We start from the raw sequence: 19,094 nt of genomic DNA on the forward strand, positions 1-19,094 counted from the left end.
TGGGAAAACATAACACAATGCTAAGAACAAAAATTATTTCCTTTCCAAGGAAGTAAAAAACCCAATAATAAAAAAGAAAACTTGCAAGAAACCCACAAAAGGAACCAAAAAGTCAGTCGAATCGGGCGAAACGTCTAATGAAATAGGTAGCCAGGTTCTCTTTTTACAACCATTTTCCATTGCCTTGCCACCAGAAATTATGGACCCACTCCCAGTTATATTAACACAAATAAAACTAGTGAAATCCAATCTTTGTAGAACTAGGTTAGCACAAGAACGTCTCTTATCTAAAAAAAGGATTGCTATGATTAACACAAAAAAACTAACACAAACCCGAAGAATCAACAATCTCAGGAGAAATCAGTGACAGAGAGAAGAACTTACTAGGGAAGAGAGAAGATTTTCCTTTCCTTTGTGGAGTGAAAATTGGGGGCAAATTGACTACATTGGGTTTCATTTACAAACTATTTCTCAATAAGGGTCCATTTTGAAATATATTGCGCTGAGTCTCTTTTGGTAAGCATTTCGCGAGCACCATTAACGAATCCGTCCACGTGACAGCTTGGAGTGCATTTCGTCATTGGGGTTGGCGAAACAGGCTTGGAATGCATTCACCTGACAACGCGTGCATGTTTTGCTAGTGGTGTTAGCAAAACAAATTTGGAAAGATTAAAAAATCATTTACAATTATAAGATAATTGATGCTAATAAATGTATTTATTTTATAGCATAATTGATACTAAAATCGTTTAATCAAATATCTTAATTGATGCTAATAAATACATTAAACGATTTCAACATCAATTTCGCCAATGAAGATGGCGAAATCCACCATTAGTATCATGATAAAAAAAATTCAATTATGATAGCAAATTTGGAAAGATTAAAAATCATTTATAATTATAAGATAATTGATGCTAATAAATGTATTTATTTTATAGCATAATTTATGTTAAAATCGTTTAATCAAATCTCTTAATTGATGCTAATAAATACATTAAACGATTTCAACATCAATTTCACCAATGAGAATGGCGAAATCCACTATTAGTATCATGATAAAAAAATTCAATTATGATAACAAATTTGGAAAGATTAAAAATTGTTTATAATTATAAGATAATTGATGCTAATAAATGTATTTATTTTATAGCATAATTGATGCTAAAATCGCTTAATCAAATCTCTTAATTGATGTTAATAAATACATTTACTTTTTTTAGCATCAATTAATATTTTATTTTATAATTGAAAAAGATTTTAAATCAAATCTCTGTAAATAAATACGATTTCAGCACCAATTTCGTCAATGAGGATGGTAAAATTCACTCTCTGTCCTTATCTTGTCAATGAGGATGACAAAATCCACTCCACCAAGCCTGTTTCGCCAACCCCAATGGTAAAATGCACTCCAAGTTGCCACGTGGACGGATTAGTTGATCATGCTGGTCAAATGCTTACCAAAACAGACCCCTCACAATATATTTCAAAACGAACCCTTAAAAATAGTTTATAAATGAAATCCACTCTCATCAATTTGCCGAAAATTGGAAATGTTGTTGAAAGCTTATGTATTTGGTGGCGTAGAACAGAACACACCAGCAAGCGTTGACAATCCGAACATATTCTGTGATTTTGTGACAGTTGTCGAGTTTTCGCTATGTTTCTCGGCCAAATTATTAATTATTTTCAAGAACAGCATCGATTGATTTACATTATTAGACATGTTTGACTTTATTAGCCATGGTTGACTGCTATAAACTTAATAATATTAATTTCACATATCACATAAATATATACTATTTATTTTTATATAAGAAATAAACAATTACTTATTAATATCAATAAAAAATAGATAATTTCAATTAATAATATTTTTTGTTTTTTTAATGTTTATAAATTAAATATTTAAAGTAATTTTTATATTTAATGACACTACTTATATTTCACAAGAGATAAATTTTTGCCAACAAAGAATATGACTTATATTGTTAATAAGGTAATAAATATATCTACTTGAGAATAAGTTAGTGTCTTATTAATAAATTTTACAATAAATTAAGAGTATAAAAAATTAGTAGTCAATGCATTTAAAAATAGGTCTAATAATAACAATACCTTTCTTCATTTCTTGTTAAGTGTCAGATTTTTAACTAAAAATTGTTCATATTTATTTGTCTTTTATAAAATTCAAGATAACGTTACTTTTTTTTTTGTCAACTATATATACCTTTATTCCCATTAATTATTTTATATTTTTTTTATAAAATTGAATAATAAATAATTAAAAGCTTCAAAAATAAATGAATCAGCTATTGGTAAAAAAAAAAATGAAGTGGAGTATATATACTTACAACAGGTTCGTGTCTTCTCGTCTAATCCAAAAAATATGATGCTCGCACGTGCTAACCTCGTATTGTTTTATTAGTAGATAGATTATTAGAAGATTAAATTAGATTTACGTAAGTTAGATCCTAAATTTCAATGATATTCAATAAAATTATATTTTTAGATCAGGAATAAAAAATATGATAAAAATTATATCCCGTTTTGTGGTGATGGTAAGTTTTTTTTAAAAAAAATTTGAATTTGAAAACAAAATTTATTTCAATGAATAGGGCTAAAATTATTTTAATTAACTTTTAAAAATAAAATAAAAACTGTTATTTTAGTTATAACTTTTTAGAAATTGTCTTGTTTTTTTTCCTTCTTTCACCATTTTTTTTTACTTTTAACCAATCTTTTTCAGTTATTATTTAGTTTTTTTTTGTCGCATGTTCAATTTTCTATGCTGGTGACAAAATGTCTAACCCAATCGAACCTAACCTAATAATAATAATAATAATTTGATTTGTAGGAAAAAAGTAATATAATAAATTAATAACATTGTCAACATAATTTTTTATATACAAATCCACTCACTTCTTAATAAACTCGTGTATCTCACGTGTACTAAAAACGAAATTTACGTAGATAAATAACTTAATATATGAGTTTCTTATGCTTTTTTTGTGTGTTGGAATTGTAGATTGAATGTTTGGTTATGGAGGTTCTGGTGTTTGTTTTGTAGTATGGGGCGTTCAAAGTGTCCACGGAAGGTTATGTTGTGCTCCAATTTGCTCCCTCAGTTGGTTGGTGCTGATGAGCCCATATATGATTAGAACCTAGGAACTTTACTTTCCTGCCATCTTGAAATTGTTAGGAACTTAGGATACTATGTACTTCCGGTTTGATTAAGTTCACAAATCACTATTTGGTGTAAACTGCAAATAGATTTCTTAGTGATGCAATATCTTAACAGTGATATGTACTCACTTTAAGGAATAGTTTAGCTTGCCCATTTTATGCCAATACCTGCAATATAAAGGAAAAATATTAAATGCCATAAATATTAAAGCTGGTGGAGGCTTTTTCATGGCAGTGGAGAAATTTAAAGGGGAGTCTAACATATCCTCTTTCTGGGTGGATGATAGGGATTCAGAGTTAAAAGGCCACATAAAAAGTAATTGGTGAGATTGGGCTTAAAAGGAATGGTGAGGGAGGTATCATATTTTTTGGTATTGCAGTGTACAATATGTGTGGAGGATGAAGTTTGTGCTTTTATTTTATTATTAGGAAAAAGTTTGATGATGAAATTTTCTTTAAGGTGAGTTTCTAGAAATTTATTAGTACTGAAAGCAATTTTGTTTTCACTGTTCAAAATAATTTTTACAGTAATATTCATTTGGTTTAGTATTGATCCTTAGTTAAGCAAGTTCATTTCCTAAACTCTAAATGTCAACACCTCATGCATCACACGTTCTTGACTGAATAATCCACATGTATAAGTGGAGGATAGTTATAAACAAAGCAACCTCAAAGAATTCCTATAAAATGTTGCTAATTTTTTGGTCTTGCATTACTCTAAGTAAGTAACATACAAAATGAAATTGATGAAACTGGAATGTAGACCATCCAAGAGTGACTCACATAACTAATTTGCTATTTTGGTGTTGGTGAAGATAACAAAGAGGGAGTACTCACTAGCAAGAGTGGGGAAATGGGCAATGGAGATCAATCAACTACAAGTATATGAAGGAAGGATTTTTTCAGAGAAGGTGGTTCTCAGCTAACAGACAGGCTATTCTCAAGACAAGACATGATGACAACAAAGCCTGGATCATACGTGGGAAGGCTCACTCGCTATGCTGGAAGCCTTGTGTGCATGGTGGGAAAACATTGTTAATTAGCTAGCCATCACCATTCTTTGGCAAAGGAGAGAAGAAAACGACAAGAAGAAACCTAGCATTCAAAGCAAGATGGTGGCCTTTGTTATATGTCGTACCTTGTCATAATTTTTCCTTAGTTTGTTGGAAAGAAAATATGTTAGTTCATCCCAAATTCTTTCTCTCGTGTATTCTTTGATTAATTCTAAATTAAAATTGCACTAAAATTATATTAAATAAAGATGCTTCCCCGGATTAGCATGTAATGTAATGTAAGTTATGGTGCGCATTTGCATACACATACATGTATGTAGATATAGACAACTAGATTGTTATATACTTATATTTGGTAACTCTTGTAGTTTTAGTTGCATATATGTATCAATGATATATCAATAACACTATAACTATTAATAAAGACAATTATTTTCTTTGGTATATACATTCTTTATTCCTAGATTACCTTTTAATATATAATTATTTTTATTTTTTTCTAAACCTTAAAATGTATTTGTTGTCGGTACTTTCTTCAAATGCTTTTTTAAAAAATAAAAATAAGGCACGAAGTGTCTCTCTTTCAATTAGTAGCAATTAAGGGGATAACTCTAATTTAAAAAATTACAAATAATTTAAGTTAAGTATCACTTTGTAATTTTTTAAAATTGGAGTCATTCCCTTAATTGGTCTTAGTTATGGTCAAAAACAAATTATCAACTTCTTATATATACTTTCTCTCATCCGATGACAGTTCATTGGACTCTCTACACATGATGGATGGATGAGATAAAGCTTACGACTAAGTGCGTGTTTGGTTTAACGTTAAGGAATTTATTATTGGTCCAAAATTAATTTTGGATACATTTTCACATGTTTGGTTTCACGTTGAAAAAGAATTCATAATTGATTATAGGTTGAAGCAACTTTTAGGCACTTTTGCGTTGGATCCAAATTTTATACTAAATTTTACTCCTAACTTGATTTTATAATAACCCATCCAAACACACACAAACTCTAATTTCAAGATTACTCACATATACCATGAAGGTAATGTTTGTGCCAATAGGCTTGCCTCTTTTGGTGCACAATATTCAGGGTATTCTTGAAGGGATTCCCCACCTTCTTTTATTTCTAAGGAGTTCCTAAGATACAAGGGCTATCTTTTTATAGATTTCCTTAAGTTTTGTCCATGGGTATGCTTTGGTCCTCCCATGTGTTTGTAATTGTTTTCAATCATTAATTTATTTTGAGATCGCTTGGATATGACTTCCATCTCTTCTAGTATACGGACTTCGAACTCAGATAAACCTTGGTCTAAAACACTTAGCATCCGCCAAAACATATAGACAATGTCAAGTGGTATGCTACCACATATCTTGCTAGCTCACATACACATGGGAGACCATGAGTACTTCTCATAATGCATCCATAATGAGAATTGTCAATGTCACGATAATTCACTTGCTCAAACTCGACAACAATTTGGTTTAACACATATCTTGATACCATGCCAATTAGTCTCTTGTATAAGGTACATTTAAAAACATGTCCAACAACATGTGTGCTTGTCTCAAAAGATGGCTTTATTTCACTTTGTTGCAAAGTGATCATGTTGTTCATTGCATCCCAAACACTACATAGGTCTCCAAGGCTATTTTGGAGTAGTTTCTATAAGGTCCAATGTGCAGACTCAACCTTGCATTTAAAAAGTCAAAAGAATTATTTTCATTTATTAATGTGTTCTCTTAAAAAAAACGAATATAGATTAACAACTTTCATACCTGTTAGTTGTAGTGTTCCTAGATGTATCACCTTATTTGTCCACATTGTTACAAATCTTTGTCTGTGGGGAACCAACCATGTGTGTTTGACATAGTCAACAAACATTGACCATGTTGAGCAAGCAATTTCAAACTTCGTAAGGCAATCATCATACTCTATCTTAGTAGGACAATCCACAAGACTCTCCCATGCTTCTTTCACATAGTCCCATGTATTTTTTCTACCCACAAGGGTTTTACATTTTGCCTTAACATTCTTATCAATATGAAACTGACACAACAGGTTAGTTGACTCAGGAAACAACATTTTCACTGCATTCATCAATGATGAATCTCTGTTAGTAACAATGACTTGAGGGAGTGCATCACTTCTCATAAAAATACCTCTAAATCGTTTAAGAGCTCAGACAATATTTTTTATACGTTTGCCCTTTAAATAGGAAAATACAACTAAAAATGTCACCCCAGTAAGTGTGATGTGCCATCATTTTCTCCTATTTCTTAACCCTTTTTTGCCCCATTTTAAATACTGATTAGTCTTAATTGTCAAATTTATTAGGCAGTTTTATTATTTGGGCCCATTCAGCTAATTTGATGTTTTTAATCTAATTTCAGGAATTAATGAAGCATTGGGTTTGAATCCAGAATTGGGCTTGGGCTTGAATCCAGAATTGAGCTTGGACTTGAAGAGGGCAGACTATTTTATTCTACAGAATTAGATCTTATCTTATCTTTATCTTATCTAGATATTATTTAGATTTGATCTCATCTAGATATTATTTAATCTAGATCTTATCTTATCTAGATTTGAATTTCTCATCTAGATATTATTTAATCTAGATCTTATCTTATCTTATCTAGATTTGAATTTAATTTATTTATGGGCCTGGATTTAAAACATATTTGTAAGCTTTGGGGCTGAAAAAAAACTATATAACAGCACCAAGGTTCTAGTTTAGGGGACGCTCTCTCTCCCTCGCGGGAGACTCTCTCTCTCTCCTCTCTCTCTTCTATTTTTCGTTTTTAGTTTTAGTCTCTCTTCTCTTTCTCTTTTATTTTCGTTTTTTTTACAATTCCAGTTCAGACTTTTAGTTTTATCAATAAAATTTCATTCTCTATTTGATTAATGGAAGGCTAAGTCCGCAGCGTTGTTTTCCCTTGAGGATCAAGCACAGTTCTCTTTGAGGTTCTATCATTACTGTTAAATTCTGTTTAGTTTTTCCTCTTCACTAATTACTTTGAATTTGTTGCTTTTAATTCATGCATGCTTAGTGCTTGATTAATTGTCTCTGCGCTTAATTTACGTTCATGCTTAATGATCGTTTATGAGTAATTGGTGTATGTGATGCTTAATCACATAATGAATGCCTTATGTTGAATTTCGCTTAGTAATTTAATTTAGGGTTGGATTAAGTGGTTAAACTGATAAAGGATAAACTCTCGTAACCTAGGATAAGAGACTTGCTTGTGAATCAAGGGGAAGCAACGTGTTTTAATTCTGATATTTTCTAATTCACATATATTCGTTGTTTAATTTACAAAAGCAAACAACCCCCCCCCCATCGTTACTGTTACTGTTACTGCAAGTATATTATGAACATTTGGCTTGTCACTGCTCGTTGGGAAACGACCTAGGATCACTTCCTAGTTACTACATTTTAATGTTTATTTGATTCGGGTACGGCCTCTATCAAATTTGGCGCCGTTGCCGGGGAGCAGTGTCCAAAGGTTCATAATAGCTAGCTATTGTTGTGTGTTTAATCCTTTCGTGTTTTATGTTTAATTGTTAGTATTGTGTTAGTATGTGTGTTAGTGTTGATTAGTTCACTGGTATTGATAACAGACAAATCTAGAGTCCATATATCTAGGCTAATTAGACTTGTCAGGTTTTAGCGATTTTAATATATAGATTTTAGTCCTTATTTTCATTGTCGGTCTTCCTTAGAAGTAGTTATTCCTTATTTTTTACTGTTGGGTTTTAGGAGTAAGTATTTAGATTTAGTAGATTTAGATCTTATTTATTTGAATTTCTTAGAAGTAGTTATCTTTATCGCAATTTAAATATTTTATCATATCTTATCTTTAAATTTTTTTTTATCTTATCTTATCTATTATCTTTATCTTCTATTTTGATCTTTCAATCTTTTATCTTCGAATTTTATCTTTAAATATCTTATCTTTTCTTTTATCTTCTAATTTTATCTTTAAATATCTTATCTTTTCTTTACCTTATCTTCTATCTTCTATTTTAAATTCTTATCTCTTGCTTTTAAATTGGGTTTGCATTAATCTAAATACAAACAAAGTCCCTGTTTCAGTCTTGGGTGTTTTGCTGTGAAGATTGTGCAGCCAAGCAGGAAAGATTGGAGTACCAGGCTTGATGACGCTCTCTGGGCACATCGGACTGCCTACAAAGCACCCATAGGAATGTCTCCTTATCGGGTTGTCTTTGGAAAGGCATGTCATCTTCCAGTGGAAATTGAGCACAAAGCATACTGGGCAGTGAAGACTTGCAACTTCTCTATGGATCAAGCTGGCGAGGAAAGGAAGTTGCAACTGAGTGAGTTAGATGAAATCTGCCTAGACGCCTACGAGAATGCCAAGTTCTACAAAGAAAAGACCAAGAAGTTCCATGATAGCATGATAGTTAAAAAAGACTTTGTGGTTGGGCAAAAAGTGTTATTGTATAATTCTAGGCTTGGACTCATGAGTGGTAAGTTGAGGTCTAAGTGGATTGGTCCTTTTGTTGTTACTAATGTTTTTCCTTATGGTACAGTTGAGATCAAAAGCGACTCCACAAACAAGAGCTTCAAGGTCAACGGACATCGACTTAAGCCATTCCTCACGAACCCTTCTTTAGTGGACGTAGTGGTGGAAGAGACTTCCTTACTCCACCCTACTCTTCCTCCACCATGACTTAGGGAGTTTTTCTTTTCCTATCTCCTTCTTTGCTTTTATTACACTTGTCCGATTCTCTTTGATGATTTAATTGTTTTTAATCTTTTAATTGTGCTACATTGAGGACAATGTGTTGTTTAAGTATGGGGGGGGGGGGGAGTGTTCTTTGGTTTTGCTAGTTTTTTTGGTTTTGTTAATTTGTTAGTTGTGTTAATTTGTTAATGTTGTTAGTTTCGTAGGATTTTCAGTTTAATATTTTGGGTCAATTTTGTGTGCACGTACGACTTTGCATGTTTTTCTTTGAATTATAGGATATGTTCAAGAAATGGGTAATTGTTTTGAAAATAAAAGTTCTTGACATTTTGTGACTTGAAATCCTTGATTCTTCTCTACATGTCATGATAGTTTTGAAAGCTCAATTTGAAAGTGATGATTTTACCTTTGTGAGAATTTGAGCCATCCATCATTATAATCATTTGGTGTGTTTTGCCCCATTGATTGCTTGCACAATAGCCTTGGCTTGATTCTTGTTGATGCGTCCTAATTCACATGCATATTTGGAAATGATTAAGGCAATTTTGTTCTTATATGCTTCTAGCCAAATGGACTTACCTTGAATTAATTCCTTTGATAGCCCTTTTGAGCCTTGTTTCCCTTTCCTTGTTTTGAAGCTAACTACAAGCCTTAAGTGAAAAACCATGATATTACCATATCCTTAAGGAATTTTGGAGCTTTGGAATTGTTTTGGGAATAAGTGTGGGGGGTTTTTTGTTTCATTGGACAACTTGTTTTGTTGACTATGCTTCATGATGTATTTTGGGCCATACTTGATGTACATTGTATATTGGTTAAATGTTGGACATGCTGAATGAAATGTTGTTTCTCAAAGGTAAAAAAAAAAAAAAATTCGAAAAAAAAAACAAAAAAAAAATTTCGAAAAAAAAAAAAAAAGAAAGAAAAGCAATAAAGTTGAGTGAATAAGATCTTAAATGGCACAAGAATGATGAAACTCTTGGTTCTACTCTTCATGTTAAATTTTTATCTTTACTTCTTTTTATTTTCTTATTTTTTTTTCTTAATATGCACTTATTCCCCTTTGCTCCTCTATTCCTTTGGGATTTAGCCACTTATTCCATATTTCTCCATACCTTGTCCTTGGCCCCATTACAACCTTAAAAGACCTTTTGATCCTCATGTGCTTGTGTTTATGGGTTGATTGTCAATTTTAGAATCTTGCCAAGTTTATGTGGTGTTTGCTTTCATGGGTGCTTTGAGGGTAAATAGTAGCCTAGACACTTGAGAGATAGAGTGTATATCTTGTGAGGCTTTATCACTTTTCATTCTTGAGCTGATTAACTATTTTGCCATGATTGGGTTGCTTGGATGATTTTCATGAATGTCTTGACTTTTTGGATCTCCTTATGTTAGATGTTACCCATTCCTTTTATTCCTTGATGTTCATTGAGAAATAAGTGAATGTTTTTGTTTGTCTCCCTCTGATATCCTTGGATTTTGTTCTTTGTTTCATTTTGCCCAGGAGTGCAAAAGGCTAAGTATGGGGGGTTTTGATGTGCCATCATTTTCTCCTATTTCTTAACCCTTTTTTGCCCCATTTTAAATACTGATTAGTCTTAATTGTCAAATTTATTAGGCAGTTTTATTATTTGGGCCCATTCAGCTAATTTGATGTTTTTAATCTAATTTCAGGAATTAATGAAGCATTGGGTTTGAATCCAGAATTGGGCTTGGGCTTGAATCCAGAATTGAGCTTGGACTTGAAGAGGGCAGACTATTTTATTCTACAGAATTAGATCTTATCTTATCTTTATCTTATCTAGATTTGAATTTCTCATCTAGATATTATTTAATCTAGATCTTATCTTATCTTATCTAGATTTGAATTTAATTTATTTATGGGCCTGGATTTAAAACATATTTGTAAGCTTTGGGGCTGAAAAAAAACTATATAACAGCACCAAGGTTCTAGTTTAGGGGACGCCCTCTCTCCCTCGCGGGAGACTCTCTCTCTCTCTCCTCTCTCTCTTCTATTTTTCATTTTTAGTTTTAGTCTCTCTTCTCTTTCTCTTTTATTTTCGTTTTTTTTTTACAATTCCAGTTCAGACTTTTAGTTTTATCAATAAAATTTCATTCTCTATTTGATTAATGGAAGGCTAAGTCCGTAGCGTTGTTTTCCCTTGAGGATCAAGCACAGTTCTCTTTGAGGTTCTATTATTACTGTTAAATTCTGTTTAGTTTTTCCTCTTCACTAATTACTTTGAATTTGTTGCTTTTAATTCATGCATGCTTAGTGCTTGATTAATTGTCTCTGCGCTTAATTTACGTTCATGCTTAATGATCGTTTATGAGTAATTGGTGTATGTGATGCTTAATCACATAATGAATGCCTTATGTTGAATTTCGCTTAGTAATTTAATTTAGGGTTGGATTAAGTGGTTAAACTGATAAAGGATAAACTCTCGTAACCTAGGATAAGAGACTTGCTTGTGAATCAAGGGGAAGCAACGTGTTTTAATTCTGATATTTTCTAATTCACATATATTCGCTGTTTAATTTACAAAAGCAAACAACCCCCCCCCCATCGTTACTGTTACTGTTACTGCAAGTATATTATGAACATTTGGCTTGTCACTGCTCGTTGGGAAACGACCTAGGATCACTTCCTAGTTACTACATTTTAATGTTTATTTGATTCGGGTACGGCCTCGATCAAGGTGTCACACCAAATGTCAAGTAAATGAAGTTTGTATCTGTTTGTTTTGTATATATTATCTATGAGGAATACCAAATGACATGCATTGCTTAATTTTACTACATCCGGATGTGTCCGAAATATATCACATACAACATATTCATCCTTCAATCTATGTCAATGAATATACATATTGCGTTCAAGTAGCTTCATTAATTGTTGCATTTCAATATTGTTGTCTCTTATAGAAAAACGATATGCATATCTTGCATTGTAGACTTGCTTCTTTGTTGTACAATTGTTGGCATTGTGCTCCTTCAAAGTGAGAAGAATATTCTTTGGTTTGACCATTGACTTTTTCATATCACCAAGAATAATTTTCTCATTCTCAACTAGTCAACCAACATATGGATGTCCACTCAATGACTTAGCCGATGCATGATTATGAATCCCACATATTAAGTTGACCATCCACCCTTCACCTCACAAGACTGGTTTCGGCCACAGCTTAAAAGGATTGCGACATTTTCTAGTGCTAGTCACCGCCCATACTAAATCTTTCTTGTATGCTCTATACTTTCCACTCCTCTCAACAAATTAAAATAAATGATGTTCTTCCTCTCTTTCCAGTTGATGTATCAGACCTCATCATCATAGCCACAAAACCAATATCATATGCAACAGTACGAGCCCATTGCAATATGTCCTCACGGGTAAGAAACACCTACAAAAAGCACAATACATGTTAAGGCTTGTTAGGACACTCATTTACTTACTTTAACCAAATAGAAAAGCATATCAATACATGAGAAGTATTGAAGGCATCAGAATAATCAACAAAACAATCAATAGTTTCAACCACAGTAGGTTCCTCCTCCTTGTCTTCATTCATATTAATTTCTTCAGACATAATGCTCTCATATATCCACTCATCTTCCTCTATCTTAACAAAACATTAACAAGAAAAAAATCCATGACAAAATAAGGAAAACTAATGAAAATCGATACATATAACCTATACGGACTAACATATAATAATTGATACTTGTATATACATATAATAATAATTTATCTCTTAGTAAAATATATCCATTCTTATTACTTTTAATTAATTCTAATTATTTTAAAAAAAAACCTATATATTTTAAAAGGCTTAAATATGTTTTTGATCTCTAATAAATACTTGATTTTTGTGTTTACTCCCTAATAAATTTTTGTATTGCGTGATCCCAAATAAAATAACATTTTTTTATCCTTGATATTTTGTTTTATCCCTAATAAATACTCGATTATTTTAAAAAATTTTATAATGCTTATATGGATTGACAATCTGTATGGTTCTTACATATTGTTAATCTGTATACAGATTGTCAATCCATATGACCCATACGGATGCACTATATAGATCAATATTTTGCAGATGTAAAAAACTTACCTCCGTTGTTGCCATCGCAACATCTACCACTACGAAGTCAATGCAGCAGGTAACAAATCACCGCGAAAATACAGTTGACAAACCACCACGAGCGAACAGACAGAGGAGCTCAATGATATAAGAAGAAAGGGAAATAAGAAGGAAGGAAGAAGAAGTACAAAAGGACAAAGTTGGAATTAAGAAAAATTTGAATGGTGTATTTGAGATTGAGTTGGTGCAAGAAAAAAATCCCTAGTTTGTCGAGCAGGTATTTTCAACAAAATTCAGTGGAATGGGCCCACTAACAGGTTGGGGTAGGACTATTAAGAAGGCTGTTAGGTGCACCCAACATTTTTGCTGGTGTACCCAACAAAATTTATAAATGACAAAAATGCCCTGACCTTTTTTTCCTTATAAAAGCTTTTTTTTTCTTGCGCTTCACAACTGCCATTTTTGTTCCCTGTTTTTCTTTGTTTTTGTGGTTTTTATGCGGCATTGTCTCGGGTTCGTTGGTTCGTTGTGAACGGTTAGCTGCGGTGGTCGGCAGTGACAAACGAGGTACGCAGAAGGTGGTGGCTGTGTCGCGAACGTACGGATTACTTACGGATCAACTTGATCCGTAAGTTGGTGTGTTACAGTTACGGATCAACTTGATCCGTAAGTGTCTTAAAGATCAACTTGATCCGTAAGTAACTTACGGATCAACTTGATTCGTGATAGTGACACACCAACTTACGGATCAAGTTGATCGGTAAGTCACTTACGGATCGAGTTGATCCGTAAGTCACTTACGGATCGAGTTGATCCGTAAGTTGGTGTGTCACTGTTACGGATCAAGTTGATCTGTAAGAAGAGTAACTATTTTTAAAGTGTGATGTTTTTTTAATTCAGTTTCCATTTTTTTTAAATTATTAATTTGTTTGTATGGCCATTTTTCGTTTGAGTTGGTTAGATGGATGAAGATGAGTGGATGTATGAAATAATGTCTGAACAAGAGGATAATGATTATGAAAATGAAGAAGCATGTGGTGCGAATGAACCACATGTTGATTGTTCTGATGCATTCAATACTTCTCAGGTTATAATGTTAATGTTTGTCACATATTTAATAAAATGAATACCGGTAGAAAAATTAAATTATGTGGATTTCTTTGTAGGTGTTTGAGTGCCGAGAGGATGTTTTGTGGTGGGCTCGATCCGTTGTTCATGAAAACGGATTTGTGGCAGTGATTTTAATGTCGTACACAAACACAAGTAGTAAAGGAAGGACTACGTTTGTGTTAATTGGCTGTGAAAGGAGTGGCGAGTATAGGTGTAGGAAAAAAGAATTTATCAGAAGAGACACTAGGACTAGGAAATGTGGGTGTCCCTTCAAGCTTCGTTGCAAGCCAATGGTTGGAGGAAAAGGTTGAATGGTGAAGTTGATTTGTGGAGTGCATAATCATGAATTGGTCAAGTCATTAGTTGGACATCCATATGTGGGGTGATTGACTAAAGCTGAAAAAACACTTATTGCTGATATGACGAAGTCCATGGTGAAGCCAAGAAACATTCTGCTAACTCTGAAGGAACACAATGCCAATAGATGTACGACCATTAAACAGATATACAATGCAAGAAGTGCATTCCGTTCTTCCATAAGAGGAAGCGATCTTGAAATGCAACATCTGATGAAGCTTCTTGAACGTGATCAGTATATTCATTGGCACAGAATAAAGGATGAAGACATGGTTCGTGATATCTTTTGATGTCACCCTGATGCAATGAAGTTAGTCAACGTATGTAATTTTGTGTTTTTGATAGACAACACCTACAAAACAAACCGGTACAGACTCCCACTGCTCGATTTTATTGGGGTGACACCGACTGGGATGACATTCTCTGCCAGTTTTGTATATGTGGAGGGTGAACGCGTTAATAATTTAGTCGGGGCTTTACAACGCTTCTGAGGCCTTTTTTTAAAGCGTGATGCCCTCCCTGGAGTTATTGTCACTAACAGAGACCAACCATTGATGAATGCAGTGAATGATGTATTCCCTGAATGTACAAATTTGTTGTGCAGCTTTCACATAAACAAGAATGTGAAGGCCAAATGTAAATCACTAATTGCGCAAAAAAATGCTTGGGATTATGTCATGGATTGTTGGGGATGTCTGACTGATTGTCCTTCAGAATAGCAATTTGATGAATGCCTGAAGAAGTTCGAAATGGCTTGCGCACCTTGGCCAATGTTTGTTGACTATGTCAAGGAAACATGGATAATACCACACAAGGAAAAATTTGTTTCCGCCTGGACTAATAAGGTGATGCACTTAGAAAACACAACAACAAACAAGTATGAAATTGTTCAACTATTTCTATTAACGTTGATGAATTGATGGAATTTATTATTGTATATGTTTATTTTTATTTGTGTATTTGAAATGTAGGGTTGAATCTGCTCACTCATCTTTAAAAAGACTGTTACAAAATAGCCTTGGAGACTTATGCAGTGTGGGGGATGCCATGAACAACATGATTATGTTGCAGCACATGGAGATTAAAACATCATTTGAAACAAGTACACATGTCGTTGGACATTGTTCAAAAAAACGATATACAGGAGGCTTCTTGGAATGATTTCAAGGTATGCTTTAAATCATATTGCTGCTGAATTAGAGCGTGTTGACTATGCTGGCAAGAATCACTCAAGTTGTGGTTGCGTGGTGAGAACCACGCTTGGTCTTCCTTGTGCTTGTGAGCTATCCAAATATGTTAGTGGTTGCATCCCACTGGATTCAATCCATATGTTCTAGAGGAGACTCAGTTTTTCAGACCAAGGGTTATCTGAGCCCGAGGTGAGCATCAAGGAAGTAATGGAAACAATATCCAAAAGATTCAAAGAACTTGATGTTTGTGGCAAGTTTACTCTGAAGACTAAACTTTGGGAAATTGCATGCCCTGATCAGAATTCGATGTGTCCTCCTCCAGCAAAGGTTAACACAAAGGGGGCACCGAAGAAAGCTATGAGCAGGAACCCAAGGTCAACAAAGCGTGATCCATCTTAATGGGAGTATATAGATGCCTTTGAATCTATGCAAAATAGCAATTCGTCGGTGAGGCGTACTGCATCATCCTCTGAGCAACCGAATCGAAGAACGATGATGCCCATGTTGGACCAGTTTCATCCATTTATGCACGATTTCATTGATAAGATTGTTGATGTCAAAGCTGATGGCAACTGTGGATATCAATCGATTGCCGATTTATTAGGTATGGGCCAAGACTCTTGGTCGGTGGTCTGCAACCATTTGCTTAAAGAACTTGCCAAATTCTCAGAAGACTATATCAAGCTCTTTGGTGGCATGGAGAGATTTGAGGAATTAAGGATGTCACTACTTGTTGATAGGTTAACCAAGGTATGTAATTTATGTATTTGATTTTTAAGACTTAACTTTGAAATTAAGTTTGACATGTATATTTGTTTCATTCAGGTGACTACGGATAAGTGGATGGATATAATGGACATGGGACATGTCATTGCATCAAGGTATAACGTAATCGTTGTATCCTTGTCTAAACAACAAAGTATGACATTCTTTCCTCTTAGAAGTCAACCACTGGCAAATTCTTCATTGCATCGTATAATTTGTATCGGTCATGTGTATGGCAATCATTTTGTTGAGGTACATTGTAGATATGAAGTGTTTTTTTTTATATTTATGCAATGAGTTTTGTAGGATTGAGTTAACACTTTTTTCGCATGTACAACAGGTTTATTTAAAAGAACATTGTCTCTTACCGCCTGTAGCATTGTTATGGTCTAACAATTGTCATCCGCAGGCAAAGTCGTGGCCAAATCCATATATTAGCAAAATGCAACATTACAAGAGCTTCGTGATGTTCAAGAGAGACTATGTTGACATAAATGATGATTGAACATGTAATTTATAATGACTGATCATTTTGAATTGGATATTCACATTTATGTGTCTTTGTATATTTGTTACGTCTATAACAAAATTATTACTTAATTCTAAAAAAAACATGTATGATATATCATTGTCTGAGTTGACAACACATTGTGAAAAAACGTGTATGATAAATTGTTGTTTGCATTAACATAAAGCGCGTGAAAGGACCTTGCACAGCATGACTACACATGCAGATCTGATGCAAGCTAAAACATGTCACGTCATTGGTGTAGTTGACAACACATACAGAAAGCATGTGCGTGCGTATTTTTAATCTTTAAAAAATGCAGCACTAATATTAAAACTCATCTATATATATGACATAACCTAACACTGTAAAAAACCACAAGTTTCAGTCGTAACCCAACTCTTACAAAAAACTATGGCATTCTTGGGAGAGACAAGCAGTCAGACAGTTGTGAACTCCACATTAGGTTTTTTTTTTCAAATGGATCCATTGTTCACAACGACAGTGATGTTTCCTTTCAAGCTTCCACTCCAGTTCCCATTCGAGTACCTAACGGGTGTGATTTTGAAACGTTAAAAACCAGAATACACAATACCCTTAAGCTAGCCGACAAACAATTTTTGGATGAAATTTACTACCGGCAGCCTTTCACATATGCAGGTAATCAATTTCGGTTTCAATGTATGCAAATGAAAGATGATGCTGATGTTAACACAATGTTAATGTGTAATCATGAATTTTCGTTTGTTGGTCCGATTGAGTTATTATGTAGCATTGCTAGAACCCCAGATGATATTTTAAACTTACTTCAAGCTATTATGACCCCTACTCATGATGCCCTGCTATATTACAATGGGAGGTGAAACATGTCATGCCAAAATGAGTTTGTTGGTTACTCGTTCACAGGAAAAAATCCCAAAAAATTTGACATTCCCACTGGATGTACCATGGATGAACTGAAAGATTTGATCAAGCAAGTTGCGCCTCGTGGGATTCCCCCTTATGGTATTGATGAAACACAAATGGTAAGATGATTGTTTTTTCGGAAACCAAGTCACAATGAGTATTCAGAAAAAGTTATAAAATTCGAAATAATTGAACTCAAAACCAACGATGACGCGATGAAGGTGTTGATTGAATCTAACTACTAGAAAAAGATTGGGCCAATAGAAATTTTAGTTGTTTTCAGTAAACCTGTAGTGGAAATGGAAGACGAGTTGTCCTTGTCGCAAAATTAGCATGAGTTAGTTGTAGTATTTGATGCAAATTTAATTTCGTTCAACTATGTTGAAGTTAATGTACTTTTTGAATTCATGTATCGCATAATCGTTTTTTTTTTGGAAATGGAAGATGACTTGTCGTTCTCTGTTAAATTTGATTTCTACTACTTTTACTTTTTTGTCAGTCTTTCAATTTTATTTTAAATATAAAAAAACAACTACAACAACCGAAAAATAACAATTAATTATTTATACTCGAGTAGTTCATTTTTTTTAAAGAAACTACTATAAAATTGAAATTTAATTAAAATATATTTTGTCATCAATTAAAAATAATTTAATGTTGAACTAATTAAAAAGATTTAACAAAGTAAATTTTACTCTGATGCAAAATATGGAAATGAAGAAAATAAATAAATTATATGAGTCAATTATTAATTTAATATGTTGTATAATGCTTCAAATGAGAAGGTTTTATTTTTTAGTCTCTCAAATTACAAGGTTTTATTTTTTAGTCTCGTAAAATAAAATATAAATGTTACGCCTAATTATAAAATTATAAAATATAATACAGATTTTTATCTTAGGAGAGAAATTAAAAAAAATATTTTTTAAATTTGATAGAATTAAATTATAATTTTTTTAATTAGAAGTTTTTTAAGCATGTGAGTCCATGTTTTCAACTTCTTTATTTCAATTTCCATTTTTTGTTTAATTTATTCTTTTCTAAAACCTTTCCACAAATAATTCAAAATTAGATTCATTAAATTAGTTGTAAGACTAAAGATTTTGTGGTTCTTAATAAATTTAATCCAATCAAAAAGTTGTGTTTAAAAGTGTTTTATAACATTTTCTAACTAGAAATATCTAGTTTTTACTCTTTAAACATCTTAAATAAATCTCACTATAACCCGTCATTATTTTTACTCTTGACAACTTGAACAAATT

This window comes from Glycine soja, chromosome 4 (genome assembly GCF_004193775.1).
Source record: "Glycine soja cultivar W05 chromosome 4, ASM419377v2, whole genome shotgun sequence".
Lineage (NCBI taxonomy): Eukaryota > Viridiplantae > Streptophyta > Magnoliopsida > Fabales > Fabaceae > Glycine > Glycine soja.